The sequence below is a fragment of the Coenobita brevimanus genome, chromosome 30, assembly GCF_032717465.1.
Source record: "Coenobita brevimanus isolate Jiangsu-jjx chromosome 30, ASM3271746v2, whole genome shotgun sequence".
In the NCBI taxonomy this organism is placed as follows: domain Eukaryota; kingdom Metazoa; phylum Arthropoda; class Malacostraca; order Decapoda; family Coenobitidae; genus Coenobita; species Coenobita brevimanus.
Window position 1 is genome coordinate 1359666 of NC_136983.1, and position 15000 is coordinate 1374665.

A 15000-nucleotide genomic window follows, 5' to 3' on the forward strand; every position below is an offset into this window, starting at 1 on the left:
CCTTCATTCCTCTCTTCCTTCTTTCCTTCCTCTCGTCTGTCTGCCTTCCTTCATTGCCTTCACATTTACCTACCCTCCTTCCCATCCTCTACTTTTCCTTCCTTTCCTTCACACTACCATATCCAGTTAACTTTCCTTCCTTCTCCACACTTCCTTCCTTCCTTCTTTTCCTCCTCCTCTCCACGTTTCCTTCCCTCCCTCCTTTCTCGGTGTCCCTCCCTTCTCTCCCCATTTTCTTCCTTTTCCTCCCTTCATCCACCTCTCCCTCGCTCCATTCCTTGCTGGTAGTTTTTTCCTCGCTTCTCTCTCTCTCCCTCAATCAACCAGTTAATCATTCAGTCAGGATCTATCTGTCTATCTATCTATTAAAACGATTAATTGGAACAATGTACAATATATTTCTCTCTCCCTCAATCAGTTAATCATTCATTTATTATCTATCTGTCTATCTCTATCTATCTACCTATCTATCTATCAAAACGATGAGTTGGAACGAAGTACAATATATATATTTCTCCTCTCTCTCTCTCTCTCAATCAGTTATTCATTCAGTCTGTCTACCTATCTATCTATCCATCTATCAAAAAGATTAGTCGGAACAAAGTGCTGTACTATATTCTCTCTCTCTCTCTCTCTCTCTCTCTCTCTCTCTCTCTCTAATTTACCCATGAAACAGAGATATACAGTATGAAAAAAAAAATAACTCTGACAGAAGCGGATATTGCACAGCCACTTACCTGTAATATTAAAAAAAAAAAAATTATTATACACTGTCTTTAATTATGAGAGAGAGAGAGAGAGAGAGAGAGAGAGAGAGAGAGAGAGAGAGAGAGTACCTTGTTCCATTCACATCGTTTTTAGATAGATAAAGCAGACATAGATAGATGGCGAGAGAGAGAGAGAGAGAGAGAGTACTTTGTTCCATTCACATCGTTTTTAGATAGATAAAGCAGACATAGATAGATGGCGAGAGAGAGAGAGAGAGAGAGAGAGAGAGAGAGAGAGAGAAAGAGAGAGAGAGAGAGAATCACCCGAAAGGAAAGAGAAATGAGCCAGTTAAAGCAGCAGATAGATAGATAAATAGATAGATAGACTCCCTTTCTATCTATTTTGCGACAGGAGAGACTTCAAATTAAAGGAGAGGGTGACGGTGTATTAAATGTAAATACTAGTCACGAAGAAGTGCGAGGGAGAATAATGGGGAAGGGGTCGAAAGGATGCTGGAGAGATGGAGAGGAGGGGAGGGGAGATGAAGTTGTAATGAGAGAGAGAGAGAGAGAGAGAGAGAGAGAGAGAGAGAGAGAGAGAGAGACTGATGCAATCCCATCTCCACACCCACACCTACACCCACAGCCACACACACACACACACACACACACACACACAGATAGGTAAAAAGGCAAGGTATAGATTGATGGATAGATAGTGTACTGACCAGAAATAGACTGAGCTGAAAGGAAAGAAGGGGGTTGGAGATAGACAGATAGATAGATAGAGATAGACAGACAGACACAGATATAAAGACATACATGGGATACGAGACAGATGATGATGATGATAATGACGATGATGATAATAATAATAATAATAATGATGACGGTGATACTGATGGTGACGATAGTGAACATGACAGTGCTAATGACGACGAAAATGACCCACTTCACTTTCCCTCCCACTTCAAGATCGTACTCGCTGTGGACCGCAATCAAGCACACCTTCCCCCGTACACCAGCCACACCATCCACTCACCTGATAGAGGCACACGTCCACTGCTTGCAAGATTGATATAGAGGAAAATATTACAGAATACGTGGGCATTCGTGTGCGTCTTTTAGTAGGGCGAGCTTTGAAGGGCTGGTTTCATCTGTCACTACCAATCACTCCCCCTTTACCACACACACACACACACACACACACACACACACACACACACACAGTCTCTCTTCTCTCTCTCTCTCTCTCACACACACACACACACACACACACACACACACACACACACACACACAGTCTCTCTCTCTCTCTCTCTCTCTCACACACACACACACACATACATACACACAAACACAATATACAGCAGGCTATTATTTCTCTCTCTCTCTCTCTCTCACACACACACACACACACACACACACACACACAGAAAAAAAGGAAAAAGAAAGAAATATTCAACCACATACAAACACCATCTCTCTCTCTCTCCCAAACACACAAAAACAAACCAATATTACCAAACACTAAACCAAAAACCAAGCAAACAAACACAAACAAACAAACAGACAAACAGAATCTGGTCCAACATCCTCTTTGTGGTTGGCAATGGAACGCTTATTAATGGTTTTTTTTGGCTGTGTTTTTTTTCGAGTTTTTTCTCATATATATATATTTTTTTGGATTGAAATATGAGTTTGGATGCAATTCGTTATAAGAAATTCGTATGCTGTTTTAATGGAAGGGATCTATCTTTCTTTCTCACTTTCTCTCATTCTCTCTCTCTCTCACACACACACACACACACACACACAAATGAATACAGTTTACAATTCTGACTCTCTCTCTCTCTCTCTCTCGTCAAACTATAAGATATTCCCGAGAGAGAGAGAGAGAGAGAGAGAGAGAGAGAGAGACCACTTTTTAGGTCTCAGTCATGCATAAAAGGACCATTTCCCTTCCTCCTCCTCCTCCTCCTCTCTCTCTCTCTCTCTCTCTCTCTCTCTCACCTTGTAACTGGTAACTTCACTCACGGTACGTTCTTGGTGAGGGTCGTAAGTCCTTTTGGGGTACTACTTATCCCTGTAATTCTTGATAACCATTCCCCTCTTGTCAGCGTCTGTCTCCCACTGCCTTGAATCTCTCTCTCTCTCTCTCTCTTTCTCTCTCTCATTAGCCTCTTCCCTTCCCTTCCTTCCTGGTCCGCCTTGTTATGCCAGTTCTATCTATCAGTCTACCTATCTATCTAACCACCAGTTTAAGCTAGTATATCTATCTAATTTCTCAATCAATCATGCCGTTATTCTATCTATCCTTCTATCAACCTACCTATCTATCTATATCTTTGTATCTATCACTTTTCTCTCCCTCTCCTCCACCTTCCCTCTTCCACGTCCTCCTTATCCTCCTCCTCCTCCTCTTCTTCCTCCTCCCCCACCTCCTCCTTTACCTTCCCTCTTTCACTTCCCCTCCATTCATCCTCCACCTTCCCTCTTTCACCTCCTCCACCTTCCCTCCTCCTCCTCCTCCACCTCCTCCTCCATCGTGTCTAATCTACCATATTATTGGACATGGGAGGGGCTTGGTCTATTCATCCCCCTATCTATCTATCTATCTATCTATCCTTAATTCTCTTTCTCCTTCAGCTCTACCTCCCCTTATCTATTTATCCTTCTCTTCCTCCTTTACCTCCACCTCTCCCCATATGTCTATCTATCTATCTACTCTCCTCTCCTATCCATCTATCTATCCTCAATCTCTTCTCCCTTTCTTTTCTTTATTTCCTCTTCATCTCCCTCCTCCTCTCCTAGTCAGTCTCTTCCTTTCGATCTCTACCTCTCCTTCTCTTCACCCCTCCACCTTCCTCTTCCACCCGTCTACCTCTCCACCCCTCCACCTCCCTCTTTCACCCTTCCCTCCCTCTTCCACCTCTCCATCCCCCTCTTCCATCTCTCCACCCTTCCTTTCCTCTTCCACCTCTCCACCTCCCTTTCTACCTCTCCACCCCCCTCTTCCACCCCTCCACCTCCCTCTTCCATCCCTCCACCTCTCTCTTCCACCTCTTCCTCTCTCTCCTTCTCCTTCTCCCTCTCTCTCCACCCCTCCACCATGCCTAATCCACCATACGATTGGACAAGGGAATAGGCGAGTTATTTCTAGCTGACTAGGTTAGGCCAGAAAGCATGCTCGATCTCTAGCAGCAGTCTGTGGACGGGGGAGGTCTTATGTATACAGTTTGGGTATACATACATACACGTACACACGCATACATACATACATACAGATATACATACACACATACAGACACGGATACATACACAATTTAAATACCTACATCTATCTATCTATCTATCTATATACAAACATTTTAAATACATCTATCTATCCACACACACACACACACACACACACACACACACACACACACAGGAGGGCAGCGAAAGTGAAAAACTATCCTACCAAACCATCTACCAACTAAGCAGATGGATGGATGGATGGATAGATAGATAGATAGATAGACGGATAGATAGATACATACCGGTATATAGAAAGACAGATTAACACCGACAGACAGACAGATAGATAGGGAGGGAGGGAGGGAGGGAGGGAGGGAGGGAGGGAGGGAGGAAGGTAGGTAGGTAGGTAGGTAGGTAGGCAGCAGACATGGGGTCTACTACTGGGCTACTATTACTATTAATTTCAATTGCTCTCTATTATATTACTATTATAATTAGTGGTCATCTATTACTATTAATTGGTCATCTATTAGTATTACTATTACTATTAATATATTATTTATGATAACGGTATTAAATTGAAAATGGATTTTATTTTCATTATCGTTGGGAGGCTGTTCCACTGAATGCACAGGTGTGTCTAGATCACCTGTTGGCCTGTTGACCACTCTCCATTCTGCACGGCCTCCTGTGGTGTACCTGCAGCTTGGAGGCCAGCCAACAGGTAACCAAGGTGAGAAGGCTGTTTTTATTGATTACGGTAAACGGTATTAAAGAAGTGTCTGTAATGGGAAAGTTATATACAATTATCTATTACTATGCCTGCTGTTACTATTACAATTACTATTACAGCCAGGAACTTGTGATCTATTGCTATTACGGTACTTTGAAAGCCCTGTAATAGTCTACTACTATTACCCCATGTCTGGTAGGTAGGTAGGTAGGTAGGTAAGTAGGTAGACTGACTGAGACATACTTTTAGACAGATAGATAAACAGATAGATAAAATATACAAATAACAATTGAAAACAATAATAATAACAAACACAAACACATCCAAACAAGTCTACGTATAAACACAACTGGCTTATATTCTGCACTCCTAGTTAGTCTCTGTTCTCGTGGCTATATTCCCTATGCACCCCATCCATTACGATTCCATGAGAGAGAGAGAGAGAGAGAGAGAGAGAGAGAGAGAGACTGAACACCTTACATGAGTTTCTTACATTCACTCACTCTCTCTCAGACACACACACACACACACTCTCTCTCAATCTATCTATCAACCATTCTATCTATTTACCTGTCTGTCTGTCTGTCTGTCTCTCTTCAATTACTCCTTTCATTCCCTCTTCCACTTTCCCAACCCCTCCATCATCACTTCACAATCTCTCTCTCTCTCTCTCTCTCTCTCTCTCTCTCTCTCTCAACTGTCTATCTATCTGTCTGTCTATCTTTTTAATCTATATTCATCCATCTACTTTTATCTACCTGTGTATCTACTTACCTAATACTTTATCCACCTATCTAAGTACCTATCTACCTCTATCTATCTATCCGTCTATCCATCTATCAATTTACCTGTCTCAAACATACGTATATACAGTACACTATCAATCTCTCTCTCTCTCTCTCTTACTCTATCCATCTATCTATCTATCTCAAAACATGCATACATATACACAAAATCCGCATCTTTTTCTATCTATCTATCTACTGACATACACAATCCACAGTTCTCTCTCTTTTTCTATCTATCTATTGAAACACAATCCACAGTTCTCTCTCTCTCTCTTTTTCTATCTATCTATCTATTGAAACATATATACACAATCCACAGTTCTCTCTCTCTCTTTTTCTATCTATCTATCTATTGAAACATATATACACAATCCACAGTTCTCTCTCTCTCTCTCTTTTTCTATCTATCTATCTATTGACACATACACAATCCAGTTCTCTCTCTTTTTCTATCTATCTATCTATTGAAACATATATACACAATCCACAGTTCTCTCTCTCTCTTTTTCTATCTATCTATTGAAACATATACACAATCCACAGTTCTCTCTCTCTCTTTCTCTCTCTCTCTAAAATTCAGTCAGCGTTGATTGAAATACTGTGATACATAACACTGAATTATTTAAGCCCCTGTTACGAACGAGAGAGAGAGAGAGAGAGAGAGAGAGAGAGAGAGAGAGAGAGAGAACGGTGGATTTTGTTTATGTATATATGTTCGATAGATACACAGAAAGATAGACTGATAGATGGATAGATGTAGAGAGAGAAAGAGAGAGAGAGACTGTGGATTTTGTGTTTATGTTCAAAATAGACAACAGATAGATAGACAGATGGATGGAGAGAGAGAGAGAGAGAGAGAGAGAGAGCGAGTGTTGCACTTCCTGTAGCATAGCCTTTCTAAAAATGGCATGATGCGCTTTAGTCTCTCTCTCTCTCCTCTCTCTCTCTCTGTCTCTCTCTCTCTCTCTCTCTCTCCATCCATCCATCTATCTATCTAACTATCTATTTATCTACCTATATTTCTCGAACATACGTACACAAACAATATCCCTCTCTCTCTCACCCTCTACATCCATCCAACTATCTATCTATCTATCTATTTATCTATCTATATTTCTCGAACATACGTACACAAACAATATCCACCTCTCTCTCTCTCTTTCTCTCTTTCAAGGCAGTATAACACCTACGACTGTTATTTAAAGCACCAAATTAAAGAGAAGAATGCTCTCTCTCTCTCTCTCTCTCTCTCTCTCTCTCCTGTAAACCTTATTAAAGACTAATTAATTTTTCTCCCTTATTTCCCCGCCTCTCCAGCATCTATCTATCTATGTATCTATCTGTCTATCTATCTATCTATCTTTTAAAAATGAAAAAACCCAAAAATTAAAACAACTTTCTCCCCTATTCCCTCCTCTCTCTCTCTCTCTCTCTCTCTCTCTCTCTCTCTCTCTCTCTCTCTCTCTCTCTCTCTCAACACGTATCATTCAGTAACCTTTCAATTTTCTCTCTCTCTCTCTCTCTCTCTCTCTCTCTCTCTCTCAACACGTATCATTCAGTAACCTTTCAATTTTCTCTCTCTCTCTCTCTCTCCTTTGTGGTCCCCTCTCAATACGAAGACCATTCAGTGCTGTCCTCTCTCTCTCTCTCTCTCTCACTTTTTCTCTCCCACCCTCTCGCCTTCAGCAATCATTTCTCCCCCATTCATGTAATCCTGTTCTCTCTCTCTCTCTCTCTCACACACACACACACACACACACACACACACAAATACCACCGTACATTCCAAATCTCTCTCTCTCTACACACACACACACACACACACACACACACAAAATATCACCGTACATTCCAAATTCTCTCTCTCTCTCTCTCTCTCTCACACACACACACACAAATGCCACCGTACATTCCAAATTCTCTCTCTCTCTCTCTCTAATTTTTTCCTTCTATTTTTCACTCACACGTCCACTCTGATCATATTTCTCTCTTTATTTTCTCACAACTCTCTCTCACTTTGTCACTCGAGCGTGCTGTCTTCCTTCTCACTTCTCTTTGTACTCTCTCTCTCTCTCTCTCTCTCTCTCTCTCTCCCCCCCTCTGTCTGTCTGTCTCTCTCCATCCTTCTTTCCCATCTCTTCCCTATTTCCCCTCCATAGACCCTCCCCCCATTCTCTCTCTCTGTTCCCTATTTCCTCTCCATAACTCCTCCCCCATTACTCTCTCTCTCCCTCCCTCCCTCTCTCTCTATTTCCTCTCCATAACCCCTCCCCTATTACTCTCTCTTCCCTATTTCCTCCATAACCCCTCCCCTATTACTCTCTCTTCCCTATTTTCTCTCCATAACCCCTCCCCCATTACTCTTCCCTATTTTCTCTCCACAACTCCTCCCCCATTACTCTCTCTTTCTCTATTACTCCCTCAAGTGACATTTGTGATAATGGGTGTGTGGAAAAAAAAAAAAAAAAACTAGCCTCAGTCCCCTCCCTTTTTCCCAAGTTACCCCTAAAAAAAAAAATAATTAGGGCAAAGAAAACGGAGGCGGAGAAAATGTCAGAGTGGTACGTAACACTTCTCCCTTTGCGATTCATTATTATTATTATTATTATTATCATTATTATTATTATTCTTAACGACAATAGCGTAGTATCAAATATAAATCGCTATAATAGAGACAGATGAAACACTGAAACGAAACATTCTGAAACAAGTGAAACTGTGTGGGGTAAAATATCGCTCATCAGAGAGAGAGAGAGAGAGATAGAGAGAGAGAGAGAGAGAGAGAGAGTCCTGGGAGGTAATAAACAGATAAGAGAGATAAGAGAAAACAGTTAGGAGAGAGATAGATGTCCGTCCCAGAGAGAGAGGGAGAGAGAGCGTTTACTTCGACAGTACAATACTTTTCCTATACCCACCTTCCCCCCCCCCCTCTCTCTCTCTGCCACATAATCTTTCCTCCAGTTTCTTCCTTAACTGATTCTCTCTCTCTCTCTCTCTCCATTTTCACCCTTTCCTTCTTTCTCCCACATAATCTCCTCTCTCTCTCTCTCTCTCTCTCTCTCTCTCTCTCTCATTTTTACCTTCCCTCCCTCTTCCTCCTCTCTTTTCTTCCTCTTCTTTCTTCAACATAATCTCCTCTCCTCTCTTTTCATCTCTTCCCCCTCTTACTCTCTTCTCTCTCTTTCATCTTTCTCTTTTTCTCACTATCTTTAATCTCGTCCCCTTCCTAATTCTCGGCTTTTCCTCTCTCTCTCTCTCTCTCTCTAGATTTACGGTGTAGGGGCCATTCTTTCCAACTTCGAATTACTCTCTCTCTCTCTCTCTCTCTCTCTCTCACACACACACACACACACTCTCTCTCTCTCACACACACACACACACACACACACACACACACACACACACTCACACACACACACACTCTCTCTGGAAACCAAAATCAGCTTTTAAACAATGAGTGAATGACGTGAGGAGGAGGAGGAGGAGGAGGAGGAGAAGGAGGAGGAATAGGAGGAGGAGGATTACACAGGATTACACAGGAAAGCAAACAGCAACAGACCTTATGGTCCTTTCGAGGCTGCTTGTTAGAGAAAACTATGACTACAAGATCTAACTCTACATGTTGAAGGATAAGGATAGGAAAGCAAGAAGGCTCCCCCCACCACCAAACCCTCCAGGAAAAAGTGAGAAAAACCACCATGCAGCATGGAAAAACTGACATGGAAATTTTATAGGAAACATTGGAAAGGAAAAGTCACATTCTATAATACTTTATCTATAAGCTACCCGATAGAGTAGCCTGAAAGAGAAAGTAAACAAATAAAATAATAGTTACGGCATGACATTATAAACCAGTTACATTGAGTTAATGGAAAGTCTGTGGACATAACGTGGAAGCTACACACTGCACAGTGTGGATGTTTAGGGGTGGTGCAGGAGGAATAGGAGGAGGAGGAGGAAGAGGAAGAGGAAGAGGAAGAGGAGGACGAGGAGGAAGAGGAGGAGGAGGAGGAATGAAGAGGAAGAGGAGGACGAGGAGGAAGAGGAGGAGGAGGAGGAATGACAGTTTGGTAAAAGAGGGATAAAGATTGATAGACAGACTGATAGACACTGAGATACGCAAATTGACAGATATATGGAGAGAGAGAGAGAGTCCATCTCCTCCCTACTTACTTTACTCTCTCTCTCTCTCTCTCTCACTCCCTCCGTCTTCACTGCCTCCCTTACCTGATTAACTACATTTTCTCTCATTTTCTCTCTTCTATCTTTATTTCTCTCACTCTCATCATTTTCTTTCTTTTTTCTCTCTATTTCCTCTTTCTTACTGTTTCATTTTTTCTCATTTTCTCTCTCTTCTATCTTTATTTTCTCTCTCCTGATTCTTTTTTTCTCTAATTTTCTCTCTTCTATCTTTATTTTCTTTCTCTTTTACCTTCATTTCCTCTCTCTCTCTCTTACTGTGTCATGATTTTTTCCCATTTTCTCTTCTATCTTTATTCTCTCTCTCTCTCTCTCTCTCTCTCTCTCTCTCTCTCTCTCTCTCTCCTCTATTCCTCCCCATCTCTTCTCTTACTCCTCCTCCTCTTTTTCTCTTCTATATTTTCATCTCTCCTCTCCTCTCCTGATTTCATTTTCCCTACCTCTCTCCTCTTCCTCCTCCTCCATCTCATTCCCTTCGCGTCCTTCACTTCCCCTTCCCTCAAAATTCTTCTCCTCATCACTTCCCTCTCTCTCTCTCTCTTTCCTCCTCTTTTCTCCTCTCATTCCCTTCACCCCGCTCCCTTTCTCTCAAAATTCTCTCTTCCTCCTCTCTTCAATCTATTTCTCTTCATCTTACCCCTCTACTCTCCTCTCATTCTCTTCTCCTCCACCTTTTTCTCTTCTTCCCTCCACTCCTCTTCCTTTAATTCCCGTCCCTCTTTCCTCTTTGCATGCCTCCCCTCGTCTTGTATTCCTCTCAAAATTCTCTTCTCTTCACCTCTCCTCTCATTCCTTCCTCTTCCTCTCTCTTCGTCCTTCATGTCCCCTTACCTTAAAATTTTCTCTTCCTCCTCTTCTCTTCACCTCTCCTCTCATTCCCTTCTCTTCCTCTCTCCTCTCCTTCCCCTCTCTTCATCCTTTATTTCCCCTCCCTAAAAATTCTCTCTTCCTCCTCCTCTTCTTCTCTTCAATTCATTTCTCTTCACCTCTCTTCCTGTTTCCCCTCTCTCCTCTCATTCCCCTCTCTTCATCCTTTATTCCCCTTCCCTCCTTCCTTTTTGCAAGCTTCCCCTCGTCGCCTATATTCATTCACCTCCTCTCCTCATTCTCTCTTCCTCCTCTTCTCTTCTCTTCATCGCTCTCCTCTCATTCCCCTCTCTTCCTCTCTCATTCCCCTCTCTTCGTCCTTTATTCCCCTTCCCTCCTTCCTTTTTGCAAGCTTCCCCTCGTCGCCTATATTATTCAGGATCCGATACGCTACATCCAAGGCAATGGCTGCTTCGAATCCTGTGCTTCACTCTCTGCTTCGGATTTATATTTACTGCTTCCCCTTTGACACTGATTCTTGCTTTGAACTTCTGCTTTGAACTGCTACTCTAGACTCTGCCTCACTGTATATTCCTGCTTTGAACTACTGCTTTGAAATTCTGGTTCAAATAAATTCTTTCGACTACTGCTTCGTAAAGTGCTTCGAACTATTACTGCTACTCTGGGCTCTGTTTCCCTCTATTTCTTTGATCACTGCTTTGAACTACTGCTGCTCAGGGCTGATTCGACCCTCCTGCTTTGTTCTCTGCTTTGGGTTTCTATTTACAACTTCTCCTTTGACATAGATTCTTGCTTTGAACTACTGCTTTGAACTGCTACTCTAGACTCTGGTTCACTGTACATCCCTGCTTTGAACAAGTGCTTTGAATCCTGCTCCAGACTAATTCTTTGACCACTGATTTGAACTCTGCTACTGAATCATGCTTTGAACTGCTGCTCTAGACTCTGGTTCACTGTACATCCCTGCTTTGATCTACTGCTTTGAATTCTGCTCCACATAATTTCTTTCGACTATTGCTTCGTTAAGTGCTTAGAATTTTGCTTTGAACTACTGAGTCACTGCTTTGAACTGCTAATCTGGGTTCTACTTCCCTCTGATTCTTTGACCATTGCTTTGAATTTTACTAATGAATCATGCTTTGAATTTCTGCTTCTTAATGTTTTGAATTTTGCTTTTACAGAGGGACGCCTTCACGTGGTGGTACCGATATGACTGGGAGGCTTCACTGCTCTCTCTCTCTCATCACGGCTCCCATCCCGTCCTCTCTCTCCCTCTCTTCATCATCGCTTTGCCTTAGTTACTCCGTTTATCTCTTTCTCCCCATCTCACCTTCATTTCACCTCTCTCTCTCTCTTTCTACATCTCACCTTCAGTTCACCTCTCCCTCTCCATTCCTTCCAATCCCCCTAGACCCCCCCCTACATCAGACTAAATTCCTTACTATAATGTGTTTGTGCAATTCTGACCAAGATTCCCTAACCCTTTCATTTTAGCGTAAGGCCTCGTGTTGTCAGATTTGGGGGTTGATTTGACTAGTAACCAAGGAGACTCAAATCCTACCTCATACCAAGGGATTATTGAATTTTTCTGTAATCATGACTTAAAATTAAATGTATTAGATTGACTCAGTTCCGTCAGATGAACACACACAGACACACACACAGAGTCTCTTTTTCTCTCTCTTACACACACACACACACACAGTCTCTCTCTTTCTCTCTTACACACACACACACACACACACAGTCTTTCTTACACACACACACACACACACACACAGTCTCTCTCTCTCTTACACACATATAGTCTTTCCCTCTCTCTCTCTCTCTCTCTCTCTCTCACACACACACACACACACACACACACACACATACACACACACACAAACCTACCTTCAGAGCAACGTTAATTAGCAGGTGACCAGGTGAGAGGAAGCGAAGGACTCACCTGAAAAGAAAATTGACATTGAAATATTAACAAAGGCTTCAACTAATACATCATCATCATCATCATTATTATTATCGTCATCATCATCATCATCATTATCATTATCGTCATCATCATCATCATCACGAGAAGTATTATCATCGTTACCATCATAATTTTCATCACCAACATCATTAAGATCATCATCATCATCATCATCATCAACATACTCCTTTTCATCATCATACTCATCATCAACATAATCCTTTTCATCATCATCATCAACATAATCCTTTTCATCATCATCATCAACATACTCCCTTGCATCATCGTTATTATTATTATTGCGGTACCAAAATCATCATCTTATCATCAATATCCTTCTATCCATCATCAACATCAATTCTACACACACTACCTCCTACCACACACACACACACACACAAAACCTTCCCCACCACCACCACACACACCCTTCCCCACCACCACACACACCCTCCCTCCCCCACCACCACACCACACCCTCCTTCCCCACCACCACACACACACACCCTCCCCCACCACCACACACCCACACCCTCCCTCCCCACCACCACACACACACACCCTCCCCCACCACCACACACACACCCATCCCCACCACACCCACACCCTCCCTCCCCCACCACCACACACACACACCCTCCTTCCCCACCACACACACACCCACACACCCTTCTTTCCCAGCACACCCTCCCCCACCACACCAGTCATAAAAATACCCCCACCTCCCTCCCCACTCGAGCCTCTCCCCTCCCTCCCCTCCCTCTCTTTATTAGCGCCTTGCCAAGTAAATATAAACAAACTATATCACTCATTATCAAGATTATTCATTCATTATTACTGTGTGTGAGAGAGAGAATGGATAGATTTTATTCTGATGGAAAAGAGCAATTATGAAAAAGAGGAAGAAATGAGAGAAAAAGAGGAAGAAATAAGAGAAGAAGAGGAAGAAATAAGAGAAAAAGAGGAAGAAATAAGAGGAAGAGGAATAAGAGAAAAAGAGGAAGAAATAAGAGAAAAAGAGGAAGAAATAAGAGAAAAAGAGGAAGAAATAAGAGAAAAAGAGGAAGAAATAAGAGAAAAAGAGGAAGAAATAAGAGAAAAAGAGGAAGAAATAAGAGAAAAAGAGGAAGAAATAGAAAGAGGAAGAAGTAAGAGAAAAAGAGAAAGAAATAAGAGAAAAAGAGGAAGAAATAAGAGAAAAAGAGGAAGAAATAAGAGAAAAAGAGAAAGAAATAAGAGAAAAAGAGGAAGAAATAAGAGAAAAAGAGGAAGAAATAAGAGAAAAAGAGGAAGAAATAAGAGAAAAAGAGGAAGAAATAAGAGAAAAAGAGGAAGAAATAAGAGAAAAAGAGGAAGAAATAAGAGAAAAAGAGGAAGAAATAGAAAAAGAGGAAGAAATAAGAGAAAAAGAGGAAGAAATAAGAGAAAAAGAGGAAGAAATAAGAGAAAAAGAGGAAGAAATAAGAGAAAGAGGAAGAAATAAGAGAAAAAGAGGAAGAAATAAGAGAAAAAGAGGAAGAAATAAGAGAAAGTGGAAGAAATAAGAGAAAAAGAGGAAGAAATAAGAGAAAAAGAGGAAGAAATAAGAGAAAAAGAGGAAGAAATAAGAGAAAAGAGGAAGAAATGAGAAAGAGGAAGAAATAAGAGAAAGAGAGGAAGAAATAAGAGAAAGAGGAAGAAATAAGAGAAAAAGAGGAAGAAATAAGAGAAAAAGAGGAAGAAATAAGAGAAAGAGGAAGAAATGAGAAAAAGAGGAAGAAATAAGAGAAAAAGAGGAAGAAATAAGAGAAAAAGAGGAAGAAATAAGAGAAAAAGAGGAAGAAATAAGAGAAAAAGAGGAAGAAATAAGAGAAAAAGAGGAAGAAATAAGAGAAAAAGAGAAAATAAGATGGAAGAATGAGAAAAATGGAAAGGAAAAGAGCAAATACGCTGAAAGAGGAAGGAAAAGAGTAAATAAGAAAAAGAGGAAGGAAAAGAGCAAATAAGCTGAAAAAGAGGAAGGAAAAGAGTGAATAAGAAAAAGAGGAAGGAAAAGAGTAAATACGAAGAAAAAGGGGAAGGAATGGAGTAAAAGGAAAGAGAGTAAGAAAATTACTAAAAAGAGCAAGAGTAAATAAGAAAAAAGAGGAAGTAACTGATTAAAAAAAGAGTAGGAGAGAGAGAGAGAGAGAGAGAGAGAGAGAGAGAGAGAGAGCAAAAAGCATAATAAAATATAAAAAAAGAGGAAGAGATTAGTAAAGAATGTACAAAAAGAGAAAGCTGGAGGGGAAAAAAAAAAGAGGAAGAGAGCAAAAAGAGCAATACAGAAGTTGAATATGAGGAAGCAGGATTTAAAAATAATAAAACAGAAAAAAAGAGCAATAAGACACAAAAAGAGCAACAAAGATTTTAAAGAATACGAAAAGAGCAAAAAAGAGCAAAAATAAGTAGAAAAAAGCAAAAAAGAGCAAAAATAAGTAGAAAAAAGAGCAAAAAAGAGCAAAAATAAGTAGAAATAAGAGCAAAAAAGAGCAAAACTAAGTAGAAAAAAGC